The sequence below is a fragment of the Eupeodes corollae genome, chromosome 2 (assembly GCF_945859685.1).
Source record: "Eupeodes corollae chromosome 2, idEupCoro1.1, whole genome shotgun sequence".
Classification (NCBI taxonomy): Eukaryota; Metazoa; Arthropoda; class Insecta; order Diptera; family Syrphidae; genus Eupeodes; species Eupeodes corollae.
The window spans coordinates 76,697,531-76,723,757 of NC_079148.1; the positions used below are offsets into that span (position 1 = coordinate 76,697,531).

Sequence of the window (26,227 nt, forward strand, 5' to 3'; positions counted from 1 at the left end):
AGTTAATTTTAACTTTTGATTTTCAGAAAACTTTCTTCTATTTGTGTGTTTTTTTATTACTATTCTGACAGATCTTCTTTCAGCTGTACCAATTTTTAAATACAAAAATCTGGCTACTGCCGATGGGTTTTCTTGGGAATTTTCTACTATACTACTTATAGAATGACAAAAAACACGGGTATTATTTAAATTAGAATAAGATATTAAGTATAAGATAAAACTTTTCATACAATGTCAACCAGCGTTAGTTGACATTAAACATTGGACTTAAGAGTACACGTGCTGATATTTTGTATTTCAAATCGTAATGTGTTTTGTTAATTAAGTTTGTGCACATCTATTTGTTTTTTTCGAAAATATGGTTTGTATATTATCTTTAAATAGTTATTTGTTTTTTTACCAAAAACAGATGACACTGCCAGCACTAGTCTAGTGTACAAAGACAAAGTTTTAAAAAAATTACCAATAACAGTATTATTTCAATGTCTGGCTGGCAAAATAAAACTAGTGCAAGGGCTTCGTTATTGTGTACACTGTCCATGCGAAAATGAATTGCATTAGCACCAATCACAAAGTATTACCTACGTATAGTATAACTGCAACTGCAGCATTACAAACTACGTACATACATAAATATTTGAGCTTGGACTTATTGCCTCATTTTTTTCACACATATTCAATGCATTATTATTTTGTTCCTGTTTTGCACAATAACAGTGCTTTGTTCATATGTTCAAAGCGTTCATTATTATTATGCATGTATATTTTTACCTATGGCAGTCTATGCATATATCTACCTACCAGACAAACAAAAATATATTTACGAATTGAAATACAAAATGAAAATTAATGAAGGAATGATAATGTTTTCTTTTGTTGCTTAAATAATCGCTACCTTGTACTTGACCTTGGGAGAGGAAAGGTGCCTTATTGCTTGGTGAATTTATGTTTATTGTATTCTGCCTTCGTTTGATGTCTCCGTATTATACACAACGTCAGTTTAATGACATGGTTTTTACATATTTTTTTAATTGGAAGTGGCTTATAAATTAAAACACAAGACCATTTTGGTTTATTATAAAATGTTTAATTAATAATTTAATTTTTAGAAAATTGAAGAATTTATAAAAAAAAATAATCTAAAATACATATTTGTTAATCGTTTTTGAGATTTATCTAAAACTATTGGCAAAACTATTTTAATAGGTGGCCATTATGTCAGATGCCTCAGGTGATTTATTAACTTCCCATCGGAAGTTCTGGCAACTGAAACTATTTGTCGAACTGAAAATGTTGATATATCACCAATAATACCAGCAACTTGTATGTAGATTGTTTCATCTTAAGGTAGAAATTGATTATATTTAACAAAATAGTGTAGTCGACATCTTCTAAAAGTTTGAGAAAAATTGGAGAAACGGTTTTCCTTCAAAAATTAAAAACCTTAAAAAAGTTACGAATTGATTTTCGAACCGATTATCTTAGCAAAACTTTAAAGCGTTGCCTTCAATCTAATTTATCTTATACAAAATATAGTTTTATCATTCAGTAAATTTGTTTTAACTAACCTCACGCAACTTGAACCTCAACTTGAAATTATTGGGGTTTATGCTTAAAATATTTATGTAGTAGCATCCGGCTACTCGATGCAGGTAAAATCTATTTTAGAAATTGCAGCTAGGGCTGTCAACACAATTTCCGAAAGAAAAGGCGTCATAATCCCTCCTTCAAAAGGAGATTTATTGCACCTACGCTGGAAAAAAAATTGTAATCCATGGCCATTGAATATTCACGATACTGTAGTTTCGGCTTCAAACTAAATAATTAAAGTATTATTAGATTGGTAAAAGTCCAACCAAATTCCTTGTTTGAATCAATAAAATATAGTCCTCCCTTTTGGAAACCAAATCTGCTTCAAATAGAAACAAGATTATCAGCATTAAAAAAAAAAATACGATATGTTCCAAGCTCTTCACCAAGAGATGATCGGAAAGGTTAACCCTGATCACATCTTTTACACAGATGGTTCACACAAAGATGATAACTCATTTTTTGCTGTAGTCAAGTGGGAACAGCACTCTCAAACCTCTTCGGTCTGGCAAGGTCTACTACCTAGTGAAGCATGCAGCTACATTGCGGAACTATAGCAGCAATTCAAAGAGCTATTTCCATTGCGAAAAACTTATTTGGGACGAAGTATAATTATGGCAGATAACCGTGGGATATTAAAAGGCCTAAAAAATGAGACAAACCGATGCCCTACTCTGGAACAAATAAGATGTACAATGATAGAAAACATAGTACGTACGAGGGCATTCTAGTATCAATGGCAATGAAATGGCGAATGATGCAGCTAGAGATGCTACTAAATTTCCACACGTTATTGTTTCGTCAGATTTTTATCAATTGACTCGTCAAACTTTAACTTAAAGTTAATTGGAAAAACTGTAATACTTTTCTTACTTTTCTTCGTACGCATAATCCACTACACCATCGCATGCCATATAATAGGCAACTAACAAGGGAAAATTGCATAAAGATACTCCGAATCAGAGTTGGAAAAAACTATATTTGCAACTAAACACCTATAAAATAAAGAACTTCCAGAATTGTGTGAAGCCTGTCATGAAGTTCTATCAATTCATCACGTACTTGTAGAAAGCACACTCATACTCGAAAAAATATCTATCATCCTTTGCCCAGCCGATCATAATAAAGTACAAAGAATTGAAACTGTTTTATATATTCACAATAAATTTAATGAAATCAAGTTTATTTCTGTCTATTTCTGTTTTCAACTACAAATGTGCACTTTAAAGTCTTTACTTTCAACAATTACTTTGTAAAAGTTACTCTGTAATTAAATTTAAGTGTTCTACAAGACATCACTGATGGTCTTATTAAAAAATAATTTGTAAATTATTTGATTCAATAAATAAATACAAAAAAAAACATACATAACACGAAATTAGTAAACATTGTTGTTCGATTCTTGATATCTCGGGATAAAAAATTTGTTGTCAACGTCAGTTTTTTTTTATATAATACTAAAATTGGTAAAAATTCGTTTCTCGAAAACAAAAACAGATATTGAAATCAAACTAATTATACCATATGCAAAATATTGTTCCTCAGTTTTAGCTAATTTTTTATAAAAAATCAATTGACAATCTCTTTTTTAAATATTTAAACTTAACACGATTAGAAAGTGGATGAATAAACTGACACCTAAAAAACGTTTGTGCAAATTGGCTTTGAAAATAATGGTTCTCTTCGAAATATAGTTCGTACGAATTTTGTTTAACTTTAAGTTAAATATATACGTCAACAAACATATCTTGCGTATTTAGAATGATGAAAATCCTTACATGTACACATCCACAAAATTGTATTTTTTCGTATGTTTTATAGTTTGCTGGATTGCTTCTACTTCTTTAAAGATGCTAAACTCAACAGTAAATTGGTCTTTAAGACCGTCTTCAAGATAAACCTGAAACAATTGACCACTTGGATGACCACATTTGCTATGTTATTGCAGAGATCATAATTAAATTTAAATGCATGCCAATTTACGAAAATTATAATTGTTTCATTCCATTCGAAGTTGTATAACTCTTCTTCCTTTACAGATAAATCGAGATTTAGTCCAAATCAACAATATCTATATTCAAAAATACGGTCACTTACAAATTAGATTTCGTTTTTAAATTAAAACATACAAAGGTCTTAAACCTTTTTTGTTAGAAACTTAATCGAACTGAAGGTTAGAATTTTAAGGAAATCCGTCGTTATATTCAATTCTTTTGATAACTGTTTGCTTCAAAAATGTTAAATATGGAATATTTTGACCATTTAAAATGTTATATGTGCAAGTACAAGTGACCAATTCGTACACTTAACTTCATTGACTAAAATAATAAATTGTATCAAAAACAAAATCATACCCTACCCATAGATAAATATACATATAACTTCGTATCAGACACAAATACATGATATTTGAAAAACTTCTAAAAAACTATTAATTTGTAAATGCAGTTTTCATTTTGGCAAAAACAAAGCTTGTTCTACTTTCAAAACTCCAACTGCAGATATGTGCGAGTATTCAGTTGTACCAGGAAGAAAACTCCAAATGAAAAATTGCATAGTTTCTATTTAAAAAAAAAAACAGAACATGTTTTCATTTGACCATATGCGTACGTATATGATATGAAGAAGTTGTAACTTTTAGAAGTTTTACATATAAGTACATTCTCAATGTTTTTAAAGCTTTACGTTCTTATACAAAATTATTGTGGTACTTCTTAGAGGAGCCAGCACACAATGAGATAAAAATGATTTTTGAGAATTCTTTTGCGGTTTTGAATTTATTTATATTGATAATTTTAGTGATTTAGAAATCCTTTGTTGAAAAAATAAAAATTAAGATTTAATTCTTAACTCAAAAAATATATATATGAATGTATGTATATATTCGCTCATGATAAACAGCGGATATGTATGTGTACACTGCAGGTCATAAGATTAGAAGAAGTCATTTTCGAAAAGTAAAATAGATATGTATTTCTCCCGTTACATGATGAAATAGAAAAAACGAATATGGTAAATGAGGGCCTATTTTGTTGACAACAAAATATAAAAATTAATATAATTAATATAATTGAGTCAAGTATATATGAAAATCAATCGGTTCATTAGATTAGAAGCAGTGAATAAATTGACGTTGGTTTTGATTGATTTTGATTGAATGTTTATAGAAATGGGCACAAAAAATAGTTTGACAGTGGAGGAAAGAGCAAGATTAGATGTCTGTAATTCTTTGCTATAGCCCGAAAAAAAATAAAAGTGATCATTGTGTCAGCAACGAAAAATTATAAAAAAATCTTCCTCTGCCTTAAGACATTGCGAATCGCAAAGTATCCTTAGAATAGCGTCAAATTCCGCTTTATCGGCATCTAAAATTAGAAAGAAAGCTAATGTTAAGGCCAGCTTATCCACTGTTAAATGCACATTTCGCCATGCACCTGAAGTTTAAGAAAAATCACCACTTAATGACGCAAAGAAGAAGCAAATCTTGTGTTTCGAGAAAGATCCCATGAGCGAAATGGAATGACCGCAAATGATTATCGCAAGGTTATTTTTTTCCGACGAAAAATTTAACCTATTTCCATGACATGAGGAAAGAGTACTCGTAGTAATTTTTAAACCGTCACCATAGCAAAAAAAGGAGGCATTATCGTCTGGGGCTCAATTTTACTGTATGGCGCTATAAACTTGGTAGTCCAAGATACCAAATGACTAGGAAAACATACAAAGCCGTCTTGGAATCAGTATTCCCCAATAATATCGAGCTTTTTGGACCAATTCCATGGATTGTTCAGCAGGAAAACGCTCCCATACACACAGCCCGAGAGTAAAAATTCTTAGTTGCAAACCAAAACTTCCACTTGCTGCCTTGGCCACCATATTCCTCAGACCTTAACTAGTTGAAAATGTGTAGGACTAGCTCACACGTAAGGTACATGAGGGAGGAAAGCAATACGATGACAAGGAAGCGCTTATTCACGGTATCAAATTGGCTTGGAGTGAGAATTCTCTGATAGTCTACTTGGAATCTCTTTATAAATCCTTAAAAGATAGTATTTTTGAAGTTCTTTTGAAGGCTGGTGGTGTAACACATTATAATAATCCTAATAAAAGTTATAAAACGTAACAAAATATAAACACTTGCATTTTACTTACTTACTTACTTAAGGTGGCGCTACAGTCCGGGCGGACCTGGGCCTCAACCAACAAGCGTCTCCAGCCAGCTCGGTCCCTAGCTAGCTGTCTCCAGTTTCGCACGCCAAGTTGGTTGAGGTCCTCTCCCACCTGCGTGCGCCACCTGAGTCGCGGTCTTCCTCTACTGCGCCGTCCCTCGGGATTGGATTCGAAGACCTTCCGGGCTGGAGGTCTGATGTCCATCCGCTCTACATGACCTAGCCATCTAAGCCGTTGGACTTTAATTCTGCTAACTAGGTCAGTGTCGCTGTACAGCCCGTACAGTTCGTCGTTATATCTTCTCCTCCATTCTCCATCAATGCGTACGGGACCAAAAATCACCCGAAGAATTTTTCTCTCGAAGCATCCTAAAACGCTCTCATCTTTCTTTAACAGGGTCCAGGCCTCAGCGCCATAAATGAGAACCGGGATGATGAGTGTCTTATAGATGGTGATTTTACATGCTCGAGAGAGGACTTTACTTCTCAATTGCCTTCTAAGTCCAAAGAAGCAGCGATTTGCAAGAGTTATTCTTCGTTTGATTTCAGCGCTAGTGTCGTTGTCTGCATTAATAGCGGTGCCTAGGTAGACAAAGTTCTTAACTACCTCAAAGTTATAGCTGTCCATGGTGACGTTTTGTCCAAGACGTCGTCGGTCGTTCAGTGTCCTTTTTTGATGACAGCTTCTTGCCCTCATTGACCACTAAACCCATCTTTTTCGCTTCCGTCGCAATGCTCAAAAACTCTCCACTGACATCACGCTTTGATCTTCCAATTATGTCAATATCATCTGCGTATCCGAGTAATTGGATGGATCTTTGGAAGATTGTGCCTCTAGTGTTGACGGTTGAGTTTTGCACAATTCTTTCCAGAACGATGTTGAAGAAGTCGCATGACAGTTCATCGCCTTGTCTAAAACCTTTTTTGACATCAAATGCATCGGTAAGATCTTTTCCGACCTTGATAGAGCAGCGTGTATTCTCCATCGTCATTCTGCACAAACGGATAAGTTTGACAGGGATGCCAAAACTAGACATTGCTCGGTAGAGCTCTTCCCTATAGATGCTGTCATACGCGGCTTTAAAATCGATAAAGGGATGGTGGGTATCGATTTGAAGCTCCTGGGTTTTTTCCAAGATCTGCCGTAGTGTGAATATTTGGTCGATAGTGGACTTTCACTTGCATTTTATTTCCATTTATTTGATGTGCTTCCAATCTAATGACCCGATTTATTTTCGCATATTCTTGACTCAATTAACAATTTTCCATGAAAGTTCCGTTAGCTAAATCTCTCCTTTCCCCAAAATTTATATTTTGTTGTTAACAAAATAGCCATAGTTGTTTTTTTTTTTCAAATCTATCATGTAACGGAAGAAATGACGAATTTACTTCTCGAAACTGCCTGCTCCTGGACAGGCTTTTTAAATATTTTCGTTTTTGTAAAAATTCATATGTCGTTCATCAAAAATAAAAATCAATGCAATGCTTAAAGATTTACGATTAGTTGTGATATTTATACATTTTTAATAGCATATGAAAATATTTGTTTTGCTTCATCGATTTGGTATTTTAGAAGTATCTTACGTCAAAGCAATAATGTGATTGAAGTATGATGTGATCAGAGCATTAGAAAAAGTATTGACCCACAGAATAGATCAATTAATACTTTTTTTGAATATTTTCTTTACACAAAATAGTATGTTTAAATATACAACAAAATATATTGTATTGTATTAAATCAACTTTATTATCTTAAGGAAAAAGAAAAACAAAATATATAACGAGTTTAAATCTAGTGTCGCATTTGAAAAATTAAATGTGTTATACTTTACTACAATAAACCCCAGTAAAGTGCCTCTCCTTTTGGGTTAGGCAGTCATGAAAACCATCTTATTTCTTAAAACTATCTTAAAAATAGACAAAAATATATAAAACTTGCCTGTTTATCTAAAACTTACAACTAACTTACTGGTCCCATACGGACACTCTAAGTTTAAAATGAATGCTTAATTCTAATGCCTTTCAGCCCTTACATCTATTTAACTTCAATTCAATTTTATTTATTTTTTTATTTTATAAACTAATATAAATGTCCTTTTTTATTTTTACTTCAAATCTACTTAAAATTAGTTCCTTAAATAAAACTTAAAACTAACTTAAACTACCTATTCTATAAACTACTTAAAACTAGAACAACCACAGCAGCAAATCTAACTATTTAACATTTTTTGTTTTTATATTTCGTTGTCCTTTTTTTTTGTTTCTTATTCCATTTTTTATTTGCAATTATATTTATAATTTTTTGTATATTTTTGTTTTGTATTTTTACTTTACTTAAAACTAAACCCTAAAACTATAAAACAAGTATGAAAGCCGTCCAAGGCTTAAAACCCCATCCCGACTACCCACTATCAAGTGCCGATTGAAGCCACCAAATCTGGTTCTTCTGCTTCACCCTATCAGTTCGGTCCCGTTCGGACACAGCCCTACTGAACCGAAGGAGCTCTGCTCCGTCTTGTACCATGAGACGTCCCGATTGGAGTCGCCTATCCACGGTTCGTCGTCTGACGTGGTGGATTAGCGAAACTGCCAGTCTATCCTGTATCAAACCGCATCTATCTAAAAAGAGGAATTCCTTTGATGGATTGAATGCCGCTCAAGCTCGCACTCTCAAAATACTAGTCGTTAGGATAGAACGCACCGAAAATTAAATTGTTGGTCGAAGACATAGCTCTTGCAATGTGACCTCGAACGAGTTTTATCACGAACCAGTCCAACTCACTAACCATTATGCCACGGATACTACGGTTAATATAGGGACTTGTCTTTTTATTTATAAACAAAAAGAAAAAATGTTAAACAAATGTTAAAATAATTTAGGTAATAAAAATGTTCTCCACCATAGTAGCAGATTAAAATTATTCTATTTGAATTTTAACGCTTAGAACACAAACCCTGAGAAGTTTTTGTCTTTTTCACCTGATTTTGAATGTGCTGAAGTTACTTACAAGATTAGTTTTATATGAAAATATAGTTTGAATTTTGGTTTTGAAAAAATAGCGGGAAAAAGTGATAGGCACTTATCCGGGTTTTACTTTATTTATTTAAAACATTCAAATATATTTGCCTTAATTTCTATTAACCTAAACAAAACATAAGATTAAGTTTTTATTGCATTTTTCATTTGCGAAATGGACAACATGGACTTCAGTTTAATATTCTTAGTTCTCATTAACGGACAGTTTTTTCTATAAAAAAACTAAACAAAACTCAATGTCTAAATACATTTAAAATCTGTCTAAACATGCAACTTGATAGATAGTTCAATGCTCTTTATTAAACTGATTTTTAAAATAAGAGGTTTCACTTCAAAATTTAAAAGCGGGTATACTTTTTTAAAAAGTTATTCATGCAAGAGTGTATGTAAGTACCGCACTAACGATAAAGACCATATCGGATCACCCATTTTAAAAGTCTTTTTGAGCTCAAAAACGTCACATTTTCTTTGTTAAGCCCTTAAATATAGGTAGGGCAACCAAAAATATGTCTTAAAAAACTAGTTTTAAGCGCTTATAATATACCCTTAAAAATCAAATATATGTAAAAGATGTTTATAAGAAGCGTTATTTGCTTTAGGAAATTAATTTATAAGAACAATACCAATCAAAAAAGAAAATTCAAAACTCTTCTTCACTCCAACTTTTCAAAGATAAATAAAACATCCAAAAAATTTGTTTAGTAGCGAATAGATCAACTTCGCACACATATGTGTATTATTTAAGAAAGAAAAAAAATTAACAAAGTAGATTAATTTTCGAATAAAAGAAAATTTCCAGTCCAGATTCTATGTCTCTAAAAGTTTATACTCTGGATGGAGCTTAATTTTTTTGTTTCGTACTTTTTTTCTTATTAATGCTTTGTTTTTATTGCTTGCCTTTAAAAAAAAAGGAAAAATATGAAATAATATGCCTTTTGAAAGCAAAAATATGCATTTTTAGTGAAATATGCAAAAATATGCCCTAACAGATGACGTTTAAAAGACGAAAATATTAATTAAACGCATTTCTATCACAGTCTCGTGAAAGTGATGTTTACAAAAAATATGTTCGAATATATTTTTGGTTACCTTAGATATAAGTCTCTCTCGTGAAATACACACCAAATTTCGAGATTTTCATCAATTTTTTTTTGTGAATCCAAAACTTGCCCTAATAAAGGGTGATTTTTTTGAGGTTAGGATTTTCATGCATTAGTATTTGACAGATCACGCGGGATTTCAGACATGGTGTCAAAGAGAAAGATGCTCAGTATGCTTTGACATTTCATCATGAATAGACTTACTAACGAGCAACGCTTGCAAATCATTGAATTTTATTACCAAAATCAGTGTTCGGTTCAAAATGTGTTTCGCGCTTTACGTCCGATTTATGGTCTACATAATCGACCAAGTGAGCAAACAATTAATGCGATTGTGACCAAGTTTCGCACTCAGTTTACTTTATTGGACATTAAACTAACCACACGAATTCGTACAGTGCGTACAGAAGAGAATATTGCGTCTGTTTCTGAGAGTGTTGCTGAAGACCGTGAAATGTCGATTCGTCGCCGTTCGCAGCAATTGGGTTTGTGTTATTCGACCACATGGAAGATTTTACGTATAAAATACAGCTCGTGCAAGAACTGAAGCGGAACGATTTGCCACAACGTCGAATTTTCAGTGAATGGGCCCTAGAAAAGTTGGCAGAAAATCCGCTTTTTTATCGACAAATTTTGTTCAGCGATGAGGCTCATTTCTGGTTGAATGGCTGCGTAAATAAGCAAAATTGCCGCATTTGGAGTGAAGAGCAACCAGAAGCCGTTCAAGAACTGCCCATGCATCCCGAAAAATGCACTGTTTGGTGTGGTTTGTACGCTGGTGGAATCATTGGACCGTATTTTTTCAAAGATGCTGTTGGACGCAACGTTACGGTGAATGGCGATCGCTATCGTTCAATGCTAACAAACTTTTTGTTGCCAAAAATGGAAGAACTGAACTTGGTTGACATGTGGTTTCAACAAGATGGTGCTACATGCCACACAGCTCGCGATTCTATGGCCATTTTGAGGGAAAACTTCGGAGGAATGGACCGGTAAGTTGGCCACCAAGATCATGCGATTTGACGCCTTTAGACTTATTTTTTGTGGGGCTACGTCAAGTCTAAAGTCTACACAAATAAGCCAGCAACTATTCCAGCTTTGGAAGACAACATTTCCGAAGAAATTCGGGCTATTCCGGCCGAAATGCTCGAAAAAGTTACCCAAAATTGGACTTTCCGAATGGACCACCTAAGACGCAGCCGCGGTCAACATTTAAATGAAATTATCTTCAAAGAGTAAATGTCATGGACCACTCTAACGTTTCAAATAAAGAATCGATGAGATTTTGCAAATTTTATGCGTTTTTTTTTTTTTTAAGTTTTCAAGCTCTTAAAAAATCACCGTTTATATTTCCATATAAATATTGCAATTATAATTTCAATTAATCAGAGTGTACTTTCATACACACAAAAACATTTTTCAAATTCTTAAAAGATATTCGTCTTTAAAATATGCGATGCCATAGTATAGTGTACCAGTAAATATTGCAATTTATTCGTGCATCATGCTGCAACATCACCTTCTCCATCGTCATTTTCATTAAATTTTATTTTGATCGTAAATTTTTCTTGATGAAGATTGCAATTTTTCTCCTCGTTTTCAAAAATTTCTATTGTTAGACATCTTGACTGACGTTCTATTTACATCAAACGATCAATATGTGAAATATTTTAGAACCACGATGCAATTTATATGCGAAACTGTTTTGGTGAAAATTAAATTTAGATTCTATAAAATATCAATTTAGAGAGTATAAAGATCAAACCAAAATGATTCGCTGCTGTTTCTGTTGTTGTTAATTTTTATTTCAAAAAAGTTTTCTGGTTTAAAAAAATAAGCACTCTTCAATCAATTTGGGATGCCATCCTTGGTCAAAATGCCAAATAATTTATAGATCTCTATTAAATTCGCCAATGGTCGATTAAACGTTAGTTCGAAGATAAATTTATATCTACAAATTAAATAAACTAAAAAAAAATTAAAATTAAATAAACGAATAAAATAGAAATCATAAAGGTACATATATTTTGTATCAGACGAATGATGCTGAATGGTTTTTCGAAAATATGTAGAATTCCGATTAGTAAATATAAAAATACTGCTAGACCGTATTTTTTTTTTTCAAAATGATAAAAATAATTGATCGAAATTTTGTATTAACTTATGAAACCAAATTTTATACAAAATTCCGTTTAATTATTTCATATCTATTTAATTTTCTTAGTTTATTTGTCTAATGTTATATAAATGAAAAGCAAATGTGGCAATATTGTTTCGATGCAGATACAAATAAATAGTAAATGCATTGATGCAGTAAATAGCAAAGTCGTCTAAATATCTAGAAAGAATTTTCTTTCCCCTTTCCAACAACCAATATCAAACAATTTAATGGGTTATAGGAGGAGAAGGGTAGAAGTGGAGAGATTCTTCACATTTATGCAAGGAGATACAACTGTATGGTGAAAAATTACATCTTAGAAAATGTGGTGCACAGAAAAGAGAGCTTTTAGTTCTGGGATAAGACGTTGTATGTGTGAGACGATGACAAGGTGAAGAATTTTCACATTTTCACTAAGCACCCATCTGAGGACCGTATTGCTGATGGCATGTCATTTTGATTTCGAAATCGATTCTTTATACGAATATAAATGGCACTATGTCAGTGAGTCGAATAATGTAAAAATGTCACTAGTTCAAACTGTATACAAAAAATAAATCAAGAGATAAAAACAAAATATTTGTGTGCAGTATTGGTATACTTATTTGTGGTAATTTTGCAACTAAGCGAACTCATGCTTAAAGTACTGTTTTTTATATATGTAATTGCAGGTGCATACATATATGTATGTAAGTATTAATAAGGAAATTGTAAGTCTTATTTTGATAATTGTTTTCGTGAGAAGAAAAATGGAGGTTTACTCTTAAATCAAAATAATGGAAAATTCCTTGAAGTGAATTTCTACATATCTTAATGTTTTCACTGCAGGTTAAATCAAAAGGGATCGTTATTGATTTTGTTGAATTGTAAGTACATTTCAGAATATTTTATAAATTTAACACAAATTCAACTTTGTACAATTAAAATGGTCCACTTCATTTTGTCAGCATTTGTTAGTATTCAAAGATAATCCGAATTACGAATGGTCTCCTTTTCAAAACAAAATTTGAACTTTAAATATCAATTAAATATAGGTACATATGTATCAAAACTATTTTTACTACAATAAAATTGTATTTAAAAATGAAATGTTAGCTAAGTTGGCTGTAACTAAATATGGTATGTTACAGACTTACTTAGAATTGCGTTGCTATCAGATCTGACAATTAATACATTCATATGCAAAATACTGAAACTAATAGATATGTTAACCTAATCATCTTCTTGATGGGTCATCATAACTTCATATAAGGTTTTAAAAACATTGAGATCAATTGAAAGAAAATTGGCCAGGTAAAGATTAAATAATATAATAATATCTTTTTAAAAATCAGGCCAATATACAACTATGATGAAAACAATTATTGAGCTTCAGGCTAAACACAAGCCAAAAGAAGTTAAAGAAACGATAAAATGATAAAACAAATGGAAATTAATTCTTCAATCCTCAACAATAAATCAATACTTAAAGAAATTATTAAAAACTTAAACGAATGTTCAATAAATATTCAATTTTCAAAAGAGTTTTATAGCAGTAGTCATACAAATTTTACAATTTGTGTTATTCAAAGTCAAAAACAAAAAAACATTTGTTCTTGTTGATTCTCACTGTTGTTGTTGACACGTGTGCGATGTGAATGCGATGACACATATTCGAACTCAAATGTTTTTCTGTTGGATTTAATAAATCATCTTTGTCACAAAAAAAGACATTCATTCAAAATAAAACAATCGAGAATATTATATTAATGCTGTATAATACATTATAATATTATGCACCTACACATAATACTTAAAATAAGCAATAAATTGCACCATACTCTATATTCACTCTTATTCGAATGGTATTGTTCTTTAACCAAAATTACCCTATTCTTTTTTATTTAATAAATGTATGTATCTGAGATAAAATAATTACACTTATTCACATACGACGTAACTGTCATAACATAAGTACAAATCCATAAATGCGTAGAATATGATAACTTTAGAAAAAAAAGTAACATTAAGCCTAAAGCCAATTAAATGTTATGTATAGAGCACATATGACGTACATTATGTAAGATTTAGGATTGAAGGTAATGGAATGTCACCCCAAGAAAACCCTTCGCTTTTGTAAGTGTCTTTAGTTGTCACTAAAGAAATACGATAATTAAACAAATATACACACAGTAAAAAGAAAAAAAAACATACATACAACACAATAAACCAGGTAAGAGCAGCCATAAATAAATGTTATAAATATTTCTTAACATTCACGATGACAGCGATGCGCGTAGCGTATATTATAAAGGTACATACACACTGGTAATAAAGATGTAGACAAGCTTTGACAATGTAAGAAAAAAAAACTGTACACATCCACGGTTTTATTGTTTAAAAAAGGGATTCATTATGAAAGGAAAACGAGGTCATTGTTTACTCCCACCATTTAACTTTCCTTTTCCCATTCCATTATTATATCAAACATTTATCAGTAAAAAAGGCTTGTTTGGTTATGTGCGCTTTAGAAATGTTCTTTTAACTCTGTTTATTTACATACATACATATGTCCTTTAAATTTGTAATACTTTTAAGAAGAAAAAAAAAATAAAATAATGTATAACAGAAACAAATCAATAAAATCTGGGACATTATAAGTGATTTTTTTGGAAGTGCGAAAAAAAACATTCAGTTGTAACTTAACAGTGGTGCATTGTTCTTTAAATTTCAACCAAAAGTTTTGCTCTTAAAAAAAATGTGATTAGGAAAGACATTTATTAGAAAGATTCACATTTCAGTTATTTGAGTTAAGCCAGAGTATTGTTCAAATATGACGCTTTTATAAAATCCTATGAGAATTATTTATTTTCTTAATGTCTTTGGGAATAATTGGAGACGTGCGTGAACATTAATGTAGGAAGTTTAATTAATAATCATTTTTAAGGTGATTTTCCGCTTCTAAGCGGGCTTAAATAAATTCATAATTTTGTTCTAACACAAACTGTCACTGTTTTAAGATATGTGCATTGTAGTTGAATAGTGATAAAAACTGCAAGCATGCCACCTTTCATTAAAAGTTATATGATTGCGAATATAATCAGGTCATTATTTAGACTTCAATGCAGACATTTTAATGAAATTTCTTCATTAAATAGTATATTATTAATTAATAGTTTCATATAGGTAAATCAGGAAGATTAGGATCTAAAGTAATATGGTAAAAGTAGCTTTAAAGTAGCAAATTTTCCTGTCTAGATACAACAATACATTATTATATATAATGTTTTTCTTACTGCTAGACATGAATGTCACCATAATATGAACCTACTTTTCTCAAATATGTTTAAAATTTGTTTAAAAAAACCTTATCCTTCCCTTTTATAAAGTAAAGAGAATATTTCATTGTTTTTATTTTTTTCTGTATTACACCACAATGATGTAAGGGCACACTTACATACATTATATTTCCCAAGGCCCCACAAATAAAACGAAACAAACACATCCTAAAAAATGTTGTTGTTGAAAAAAATAGGATTATTCATACTTGGCTTTTGTATAGAAGGACGTACAGCGGGTTATTATAAAGCCAGCCAACGTATACGAATTTTCCTCAAAACGACGACGTTACTGAAATAAAATACCGCGCACAAAGTACTGCTTAGGGTAGGAATGAGGTACGAGGCGAACTATTTTATAAGGTGGTGGTTGTGGATGACCTTTTTTCGTTCTTAATAATTTATCTGCTGATGTGATACCATATCGTTGAAAATAAAAGAAAGGGCGCGATTTACTTTTAAGTCTCGTTGTTGAAAAAAGTTCAACTATTAGTATCTAAACAAATCAGTAAAGAAAAATAGGAACATCGGTTCTTTTATATGTGTATAAAAAAATACATATGTATATGAAGGAATTCTTAAAATGCTGATTTCTAAAAACAGAATTCCTTACCAAAAAGGTAGGTCAGTCGAAGTAGGAGTAGAGTTTACAGTGTACTCATAGTCCTAGTTCCTGTTCTGCTTGAAGTACAAATGCAATTTATAGCCTAACTTTCGTTCATGTTTTTTCTCAATAAAATTTAAATAGAATTCTATTGTCCTATATAATAGAAAAGTTAGTTTTATTTTCTTCGCAGCAGCATAAACCTCCCGGTTAGAGTAGTTTTTTTTCATGATTTTCCGACAGGTTTTTGGAGTGCTTCCTATTTTTTATTGCCTTCCTACACTTTTTTCCTGCATAACTCTGTATGGAAAACCATTTGTTTTTTTTTGTTTGTTTGTGAGAAATCCAAGCCACTCTCTAAAACTAAACTGTGTGGTCTAGAAAGTCTGTTATGTATGCGAACTAAGTGGCTTGTCGGTGTGGAACATTTTTGACACACTTTTAACAACGAAGTTTGGTAAACTATTACGTTGCGAATAAATATTTTAATTTATAAAACAGTATTAATATTTATTAGGTTAGGTGTTTTTAAAATTAGGTTAAAGGGTTGGCACAAAGAAAATAATTTATTCAAATTTAAACTAACTACAAGACTAACTCAATATTTTAAATTGAACACAAACTGATTGTATTTTTGTTTTCAATGAGCTAGAACTAGGCAAAAATTGTTATAATAATATAATATAGTGTTTAAATTTATAAAATAAGATTCTTATTTTGATTTTCCAAGTGAAAAAGTCATTATAAAAATATATAACAATTGCAATATCTACAAATATTATAAATCTATCCTTATTTTTGTGCCCAGTCAAAAATTACTCCTTGGACTTGGAAAATTCAAATTGGACTTTTAATCCAAAATATTTTAAATACCTTTTAGTTTGTATTTTTCAATTAAAGTTTACATTGCATGACACAAACATGATTTGAAGATAAGAAGAAACATTTATTTAAGAAAAATAAACATGTTTTTCTCTAAAAAAGAACAAATAATGGTGCATTGATTGTTAAAATTAAGATTTGTCACGTTTTTTAAATAGAACAATTTTAAATTTTACATTTAAAAATGACATCACGATTAAGTGCGGGAGAACAATATATATGTATGTATATTATACTAAATATAAGGTGATATTTAAACATATGCTGAACGATGAAAACTAAGTTTTCTTGTATTTTTATTTAAGATAACTGACACTTTTGTGTCCATTTAAGTTCCAACTTTTGTAAATTTATGTTCGTGATTTAGAGCTAAGAGATGAACAGCCTAAGTTTATAAGTATCTTGAGTCTGAAACTGTTTAATAAATGTTGATTTGAACTCAAGGTCTGTCCTCAAAGGTTATTTAATATGCTTGTATCGTTATACTGCTCAGATCATAAATTAAAGTTAAAAGCTTACTTTTCAATAATGAGTTTTTAATTCCAATGTTTATTAACAAATGAGTTCGGGTTATATCTGTTGTGGTTTAAGGATCCGGGTTTGGTTGAATTTAATAAATCTGAACGAAGTCCTTATAATTGGAAAAAGCAATAACGTTAATAAAAAAGTATCGCCATTTCAAAAGTTCACATCATAACTTAGTATCACTCCAATTTATTTTTAATATGATTATTGAAGGGCCAATTAGCTTTGAAAAATTTCCTATGCTTAAGTTCATCACAATTATTTCATTTCGCAGATACCGTAAAGTTGACCATAGAGTAGATATCAATACGGAAAATGTATTGAAATAACACTTATCATTTGGAATCACCCCTCATTTTCTTGGACATTAATTGCACTTTTTCAAATGAAAGTTAAAATCGTTTTTAGTTGATTGCACTAAGCGCATACACATTTTGCTTGCTTTATTGCAATTCGAAAATACACTTTTGTATTTTATTGTTTATGTTGTATGTGATATATTTATGATTAAGAAACCAAAATAAAATGGCTTCAAAACTGCTGTCTAAATGTGATACATTTAATACGTTATCCTGCCTTAAAGAAAATAGAAAACACTGATTTAGTATTTCTTTATTCTTATAAGTTTAAAGTTTTTCCTTCATAAAATGGAAATTTTAGTGCAATCTCTTGCAAATAGTCAGTTATGGTTTAAGAATTTTGTCAGATTAAAAATTACATGAGTACATTTATTACATAAACACATTTGGACTCTTAAAATCTTTATTCACTTTTGAAATAGGTATACAATTTTAGATACTATATTTATTCTGTTTACATTGTTACATAAAACTCACTTATTTGTCGTCTATCAAACAATTTTCCCAACTAAATTCTAAAAATAGAAATAGGTACCGACTTAAAAACAAAAAAAAAAACAAATTCAAGAGGTAGAAAGTATCCTTACAACACACACCAAAATAATAGAATACTATACTGTAGAGCACTCTTTGGCCTATATAAAAAATGAAAACTAGATACCTCTAAAAGTATACCAGTACTTAAAGTTCTATGATACATTAAATATAGTCTTAAAGGCAAAACAAAAATGGATACGAAAATAGTCAAGAAATATATGTAAGAAATCCAAATTCAGATAAAAAGTGAGTGAGATGTCGATGATTTTGATGGCCTCAAAGGGTTCTATTTTTTACGAGTGCGTAGTTTCTTTTATAGTAACTACGTCTTATTTACTTTTATATTTGCAAACCCATGAAAAGGAATCAGAATCGAAGCCAATGAAATCTGCGTCATGCTTTAGGTTTATTAAAGCAATAATAAAAATGTAGACCACTCCTTAAGCTTTAAGATTCAAAAATTGTATCCTTTTACACAATCTTATATTCCATAAAGATGGCTTAAGAAAAAAACAAAATTTTGTTTGTTACACAGAGATAGCACATTAAAACTTTAACATTTAGGTACATATAAATAATAGAAAACAGTCCTTTTAAAGTGTTCTTACTTTCAAATTTCAAAAATATGTATGTATCTATGTATTATATCAATATCACTTGGTTTCTTTAGGAATTTTACGCATTATAAACACATTTATATTCTTTTTTTTTGTTTAACACATATTTCTATTTCGGTAGTTTTACATTTTATATAGGTAGATACAAACGCACGCACACGTACAAATCAGCTGATGGTTTCCTTCGAAATGAGGACTTTTTGCCGACGCGATATGAAAGCCATTTCGTTCGATATGCAAATGTTAGAAAGTGCCACGTTACTTAACTGAAATTGTGCCAACAACTGTGCTTCAGCAGATTGAAATGGCTTGGCTCAGCTCAGCTCAGACGTCAGACCGACGACGACAATATCTACTCGACTGCAGTCACTGTAGAGAGCGTAAAGGATACTTTCCCCAACAAATCCTTCAAAAATACCAACACTACTGACCTAGTGAGTTTGCGTATACCTACACAAAAGTAATGCCAACACCATCGCACATCATCCTCTGAAGAACTTTATTCCTATTTTTGTGTTTATTTCAAAAATTCAGCAGGTGAAATAAGCTCATATTTTTTATTTTTTTTTGTTTAGATGTACGTATACACACACATACGAAAAACATACAACCATAAATATGTGTCAAAATTAAAAACGTTTTTGTTTATTATCTCGAAAACGCTCCTTAAAAGTTTGCTTAAATTTGCATTTTAATGGATTAAAATTAAGATTTGTACTTAAAGGAGGCAGATTAAAATTTGAAAAAAAAAAATTCTTAAGAGTAAGTGAAAATAAATATTTGCAGTATTCCGAGTCCTTTTTTCGGCACACAGATACTACTATATACACATCAGCAGGCTCACTCTTATATACACATTTCTTTACTGGAGTGTTTCGCTTCGTGTGGAGCAATGTTGAAAAGTAGGTTAACAGCTTCGGCTTTATCGATTTCCCTTACCATTTATATCCTCCGTGAGTTTCTGTTTATGTAGGAAAAGGGTAACTAATATTATGTACAGCTTTCTGATTCTATGTAGTACCTACTCTCGAAAAGACGTTTCTCTCTCTTGACTTGAATACTATTTTACTTGGTCTCCTCAGTAGAGAGATGTGCGGTTTGTAGTAAAAAAAAAATAAAAATGAAAAATAATTAAAAACTATCGGTTAGCCAATAAAAATTGGACAAAGATAATATGAAGGACGATGATGATGATGCTGATGATGGTACAGTGGTTTTCTGGTTGTTCCATGAAGACATTGTATAAGCATGATGAGGCTTACATTAGCATGGTCCAGTGGCAGTATAACTATACGACCAACAACAACGACTACGAATACGACTAACTACGACGATGACGACGTCAAAGGATGGTCATAATCCATTGATATTTTGTGCTGTGTTATGGTTTTCCTAAAGTGCAGTGGCTCCAAAAAGGTGTGGGTATGTGTATTTTATCAATGGGTTTCTATTTTTTTCTTCTTCTTCTGTTTAAACTGCAAACATAGTAAATGGCCTTCATTTTAGGTTTGGCTAAGTTCCAAAATCAACAGTGAATTAAGGACATTGCCAGAATGTTCAACTAAAAGCTGACTATTTATTTTTTTTAATTTAGGTACTTAGTTTCTTAGGAAATTTTAGATTTAGTACACAATTTGAGATTTTATGATCCAATTCAGGGTTACACTTTATCAAGTATCAAATGACTTCCAATTTGATTTTTAAGCCAATGTAGAGTGTTTATATTAAGGTGGTGGTTAAATTTTAAGGGCCGATGTTGATTTTGAATAAATGATTGCACATTTTTTGTATTATGTATGGTTCAATTGTATATAGATCAAAATAACGGCTCATACAAATGGCCGCCGCGATGGTTCTATGAACCAGTGCAGGCGACTCTTCAGGACATTTAACGTTTGTGGGCGGCCAAGGGACATCAGTGGTCGATTATTCTCTCATAGGAGAAGATTGGGAACCGTTCGTGATAGATTTTGAGATTAGTGAAGTATCATATTTAGACCACCTTCCTGTTGTTGTGAAACTACAACTCCAAAGTAAGCATGATGAGGAAATAACCTTTATGAGGCTCCTGCCCAAACTGAAATGGAAAGAGGCTAAGGCTCAGGAGTATCAACGATTTCTAGACTTGCAACTCCAATCACATCAAATCGAGGACTTTTCGCTCTTAGAACGGATTGTGAAAGCCTCATACCCACAGGAAGGACTCAACCAAAAGAAAGAAAATACAAAAAAAGAACCCTGGTTTGACAAAGAATGTCTAAAAGCTTGTAAAAGATCATTTGCGTGGTTGAGAATCTTCCGTAACACCACCCAAAGTTTATGTTTAAGGGTTTTTATATAGAGGCCAATAAGAAGTTTAAAGGGCTTTGTGAGACTGCAGTTCGCAGCACCTGGATTCGTAGTCGACTCTCTGGACTTTGCATTTACATTAAATGGGTTGGAAGAAACGCTGAAGACGCTTAAAGATGGAAAAGCAGCCGGACCGAATGGTATTCCAGTTGAATTTTTTTAAATATGGGACTGACATGCTCAAAGAGCACCTTATAAAACTTTTCAATACAGTTTTGGAGGGAGAATTGACGCCAGATGAATTTCTATTATATTTCAAATCCACAAAAAAGGATCGTTATTTGATGCAGCTAACTACAGAAGGATATCCTTTTTAAATGCATCTTACAAGATATTTACAACGATGATGCATAAGCGTTGTTAGTTGGATTGAGACCGGAAACTTTCTGAGGGAGTTCCAGGTTGGATTTAGACCATGATATTCAGCAATAGATAATGTTTTTATATTCAGGAGCTTGGCAGAGAATTTCTTGAAACAAATGATAGAGGTGCACTATTCTATAAGCTGTATAGCCTTGGGATATCATTGAAATTTGGTCGCGTTCTTGAACACCTATATAGAGGAACAAGGGCGGCTGTATGAACAGTTGAAGAACTCTCAGACTGGTTTAAAACCTCATCGGGATGGAGACAAGGTTGTATATTAAGCCCTACCTTGTTTGCATTATTCATTGATGACCTTTTAGACTTCCTGCCGGGTGGGTGGAGCACTTCCGTTTGCAGATGATATAGTCATGTTTGCGCAATCACCGGAAACTCTGCAGCTCATGATTAACAGGGTTTACCAGTATTGTCAGCTATGGAATTTAATAGTACATATAGATAAATCCAAGGTTATGGTTGCTAAAAGTGGTGGTGGACGTAATGCATCAAATGAAAAATGATGCAACAAATAATTTAAATATGGATAAACACTTGAAGGAGAAATTGGTTAAGGGGGAAACTGCTATTAATATGACCTGGAAACAATGCTTCATAAATAAGTGTATAGCACATAGTACCAAGTTTAAAGTATTTGAAGCAGTAGCTGAGAGCATACGTTTATATGGATCGCAGGTATGGGGATGTAAAAAGTACAATTCGGTTGAAAAACTCCTAACGCACTTTATAAAAATAATATATCATTTGCCGAAAAATACGCGAAACTACGTAATAATGCTGGAAACAATCTCTCTCCTTTGTTTATAAAAACATTGAAGTTGCAAGAGGACTTTTTATTTGAAGTTTTTCAAATGAATGATTCACGGGTCGTGAAAAAAGTGGCCATAAAAGCCATACAAGATCAAGACAGTTGGTATCGAGAGTGGCAAGATCTTGCTGAGGAATGTTAAATGTTAAATGTTCCATCGAGGACCTAAAAACCGCTAAAAACTTCTTGTATGAAGTCATTTTAAAGGTAGATGAGAAATGTAGGGCTAAACATATTGCTGAAGCGTCTAATTCGTTGTACAGAACAACTTACAGCAGATTAAATCATAACCTTGCAGAGAACAACTTTTTTAAGGATTCCAATAATGTCCGTGTGATTTCTGTGATGGTCAGACTACGTAGTGAAGTAATAGATTGAAATTTCATTCCACACAGACCTGATTTTCCCCTAGAGTGTAATATATGCAACCTATCAGAAAGAGAGGATATTGTCCATTGGGAAAATGCCCCATTCCTAGAGAAAGGAATGTATTCAAAATAGACTTTCTATAGGAAGATGAAGTGATAAGTTTATTGAATGAAATTAATGTCGTCAATCTTAACGAATTTTGCGAAACTACGCTTAGATATAGAAGTGCTATAATGAACGATAACTTTTGATTGTGTTTCTATTTTTTTAATATTTAAAAGTAATTATATTGAGGGCATTTTACAATCATTGTGTTTTGTTGTCGTCTGGCAGACGGCAATTGCTATGCTCTAATGATTTCTTTTAAACATTTTTAGTGTGTAATGTAAATTTTACATTAATTCAATAAAATCTGTCTAAAAATAAAGCCCTAAATTACAAATTCCGATCAACTTCAAAAGCAAAGGACTACGTTTTAACAGTAAAATAATAGTCTGTTTCATATTTTATTATTTATTATTATTTATTTTGCATTTAGTTGGCAACACTGCTTAAGAACTTCATTAACAAAAAACTGTATTCTCTTATCGTCGGTAAAAAAGCTAAGGGTATGATGATGTACGATTTGAGTTTACTAACAATAGGTACACTCTATTGATTTTACAATATGTTCCACCAACCTACATTCTCGCTGGCTATGTTTCAAAATTTTGCGCCTGCTTTTTTCAACTCGTCGTCGTCGTCGTCGTCAGCACAAGATGTTGATGTTGAGGCAGTAGCGATATAATTTTCTATCCGCATAAATAACACAGAAGGTACAGCTGTTATTTTATGCTTGAAATTATTTTAACCGAAATAAATATAGCAGAGGCTGCAGGACGAAATTAGAATAAAGTTATACCTATACCACCCCAAGTTTTGTGCCCAATTTATTTCTAGTACAGTAAGAAATCGATTTTAATATCAGAGAGCTGAAATCTGGATAGGTAAAGGTACCTAACCAAACCAATACCTATTCAGCTATACGATTGTTAAAACAATTTTTTTTTCAATGAAAAATTGCTCTGCAGTTGATTAGAATGTTTTGTTATTTTTTTGTATTTGCCATTTTCTATGTAAATCAAATAAAACCTAAAAAAGTAAAATGAAGTAAGGAGATAAAAAATGCCTTTATATACAGATCTATGTACATGTTTGTAATTTTCTGCTGTATAGTTCTAAAATAATTCGAACATTATATCTATCTAATATCTCACTTAGTACAAAGAGCCTAGAAATAAAAAAGAAACCAACAAAATAATTCAAAGGTCAATTAAAAGGGGGTTGAAAACATAAATATATATGTATACAGTTAAGAAGGGTGGAATACATTAAGCTATAAGAGCCCTTTGGAAATCCTTGGATTTCTACACATACTTATGAATACACACATTAATCAGAATTAAGTAAAAAACACAATAATTATAGAAAACAAGGCAATTTAGTTTTAAAAATAGGTCAGTGTGCTTGAAGAATAATAAATAGGTAAAAAACTTACATAAATTATTTGCTATCCAATGGTAACCTGCAAGAACAAAAAGACATAATTAAAAGTTAATTATGTGTAAGGTTATTAGAATAAATTGATTTTATTATTTATATGATTAAAGCTTTTGCAAAACTTATTAAATGAGTAGAAATTAAAATTACGTGCACAATAGGGTCGCATGCATATTTTCTCGAAATTTTGTATTGTCTTATAAATATTTGTACCTCATAAAATTTTATACTACAGGGCGGGGCGTGGTTACTTCCTTATTTTAAAAAATCATAACACAAAAAGTATTGGCAATATTGGTTTAATTTTTTTTTCTGTGTATAGAAGTACATTTAAAGTTTTATTTTATTCGGTTTTAAAAACGACGTGTCGAATGTGTCCAACGTTCTCATCAATGCACTGAGATAGTCGGAATTTGAAATTGATTTCCACTTTTTCCAGTATATCTATGCTTATGTCGGTCTGATGACGAAGGGTCTTTTGACGATCAGTGTATACCAACGATTTAGGGTAGCCCTTATTCACATGGGTCTAAATCTGGCGATCATGCTGGCCACTGAAGATCGCCTCTAAGAGCGATGAGCCGTTCGGGGAAGTGTTCAAGCAAAATATTCATTGAACTTCTTGCCGTGCGAGCTGTGGTGCCATGCTGTTGAATTCACACTTATCCTACATTCATTTCTTCAAGTTTGGGCAGAAAAAAATCCACAATCATGCTGAAATAACGTTCAGAATTGACCGTAACTGCTCTTTCATTCTCTTTAAAGAACCATGGGACAATAATGCCTATTCTAGATAATGCACACCAAACAGTCACACGTTCTGTATGCAGAGGCTGCTCATGAAGTTCTATGTTTTGTTTGTTTACACATCTTGAAATATCGAAATGAGCCTCGTCACTAAATAAAACAAGGGCGTCGGGAGGCAAGTTTTCGAGGGAGGCTTCAAATGCATTTTTTCGCGCAACATAATCGCGTGGATTAAGTTGTTGCAATGCTGCTAATTTTTATGGGTGAAACTAAAGTTCCTCATGAAGAATTCGTCTCACCGCCTCCGAAATCCCTAAAGCAGCCGAATGCGTTTTCTGTCGTCCTTACGGTTCTTGAAGGTCCATTATGTTTTTTCTGAACACTACCGGTATCCCTGAACGTGTCCACCCACAAACAAATCGATTTCCGATCAGGCACACGACCTGCAGGTGCGATATTGAAATGGTTTCTGAAAGCACGCTGAATTGCGTTAATCGAACGGCTGAAAGAAAAGTAGGGCCTCCACGGCGAACGCGCTCTGCCTTTTTCCACTGCATTGTTGACACTGAACTTGTCATAACGAAAACCTTAAATAACGTGCGTTCGAACAAGCCGTAAACCAACATTCTACTATTATAAGCGGCTAAGTTGCGAAAGTTTCAGATAAGGAAGTAATTTTTCCAGATCATCTAAAAAACAGTGGAATCAGTAACGAATTTAAGTTATGAAACGAAGGACGAAAAAAAGTCATATACCAATTTCTTAGGAAAATAATAATCTAAGACTCTGAGATTTGAAAAAGTGTTATATTCCGTGATGAAAATTGAAAAAATTTTGACGTTATTGTAATCGATTTGTCAACGTTTTACGTACTTCGGGGAAGCTGTAGAAATACAGATTTTAAATCTTTTTTTTTTACACAGATAACAACACAGAAAGATTCAGAAAAGACTTTAAAAAAATTAAGTCGACGTTGTTTTTTCTATATCAATTAAAAAAAAATAAACAATTTTGTTTGATCCAAAATATCTCACGAACCAATAACGCTAACGACTTCAGTTGAATTTCATATAATAAAATGTGACGTGATACTAAGCTAGTATAATTCACCTAATCATTTTTTTATGAATCAACAAACA

General features: G+C 31.9%; 1 protein-coding gene across 4 annotated transcripts in view; it reads right to left on the bottom strand.

Moving 5' to 3' along the window:
• The window catches only part of LOC129947624 (protein Tob1), a 132,973-nt gene that overhangs the window by 18,389 nt on the left and 88,357 nt on the right, over window positions 1–26,227 (bottom strand). The window contains exon 3 of one of the 4 annotated variants that reach the window (XM_056058255.1): window positions 24,340–24,366. The gene's annotated coding sequence lies outside the window, so the exon portion shown is untranslated. Of the gene's footprint in view, window positions 1–18,886; window positions 19,245–24,339; window positions 24,367–26,227 lie in introns of those variants that run through there. The other 3 variants (XM_056058258.1, XM_056058257.1, XM_056058256.1) reach the window with 3 other exon arrangements.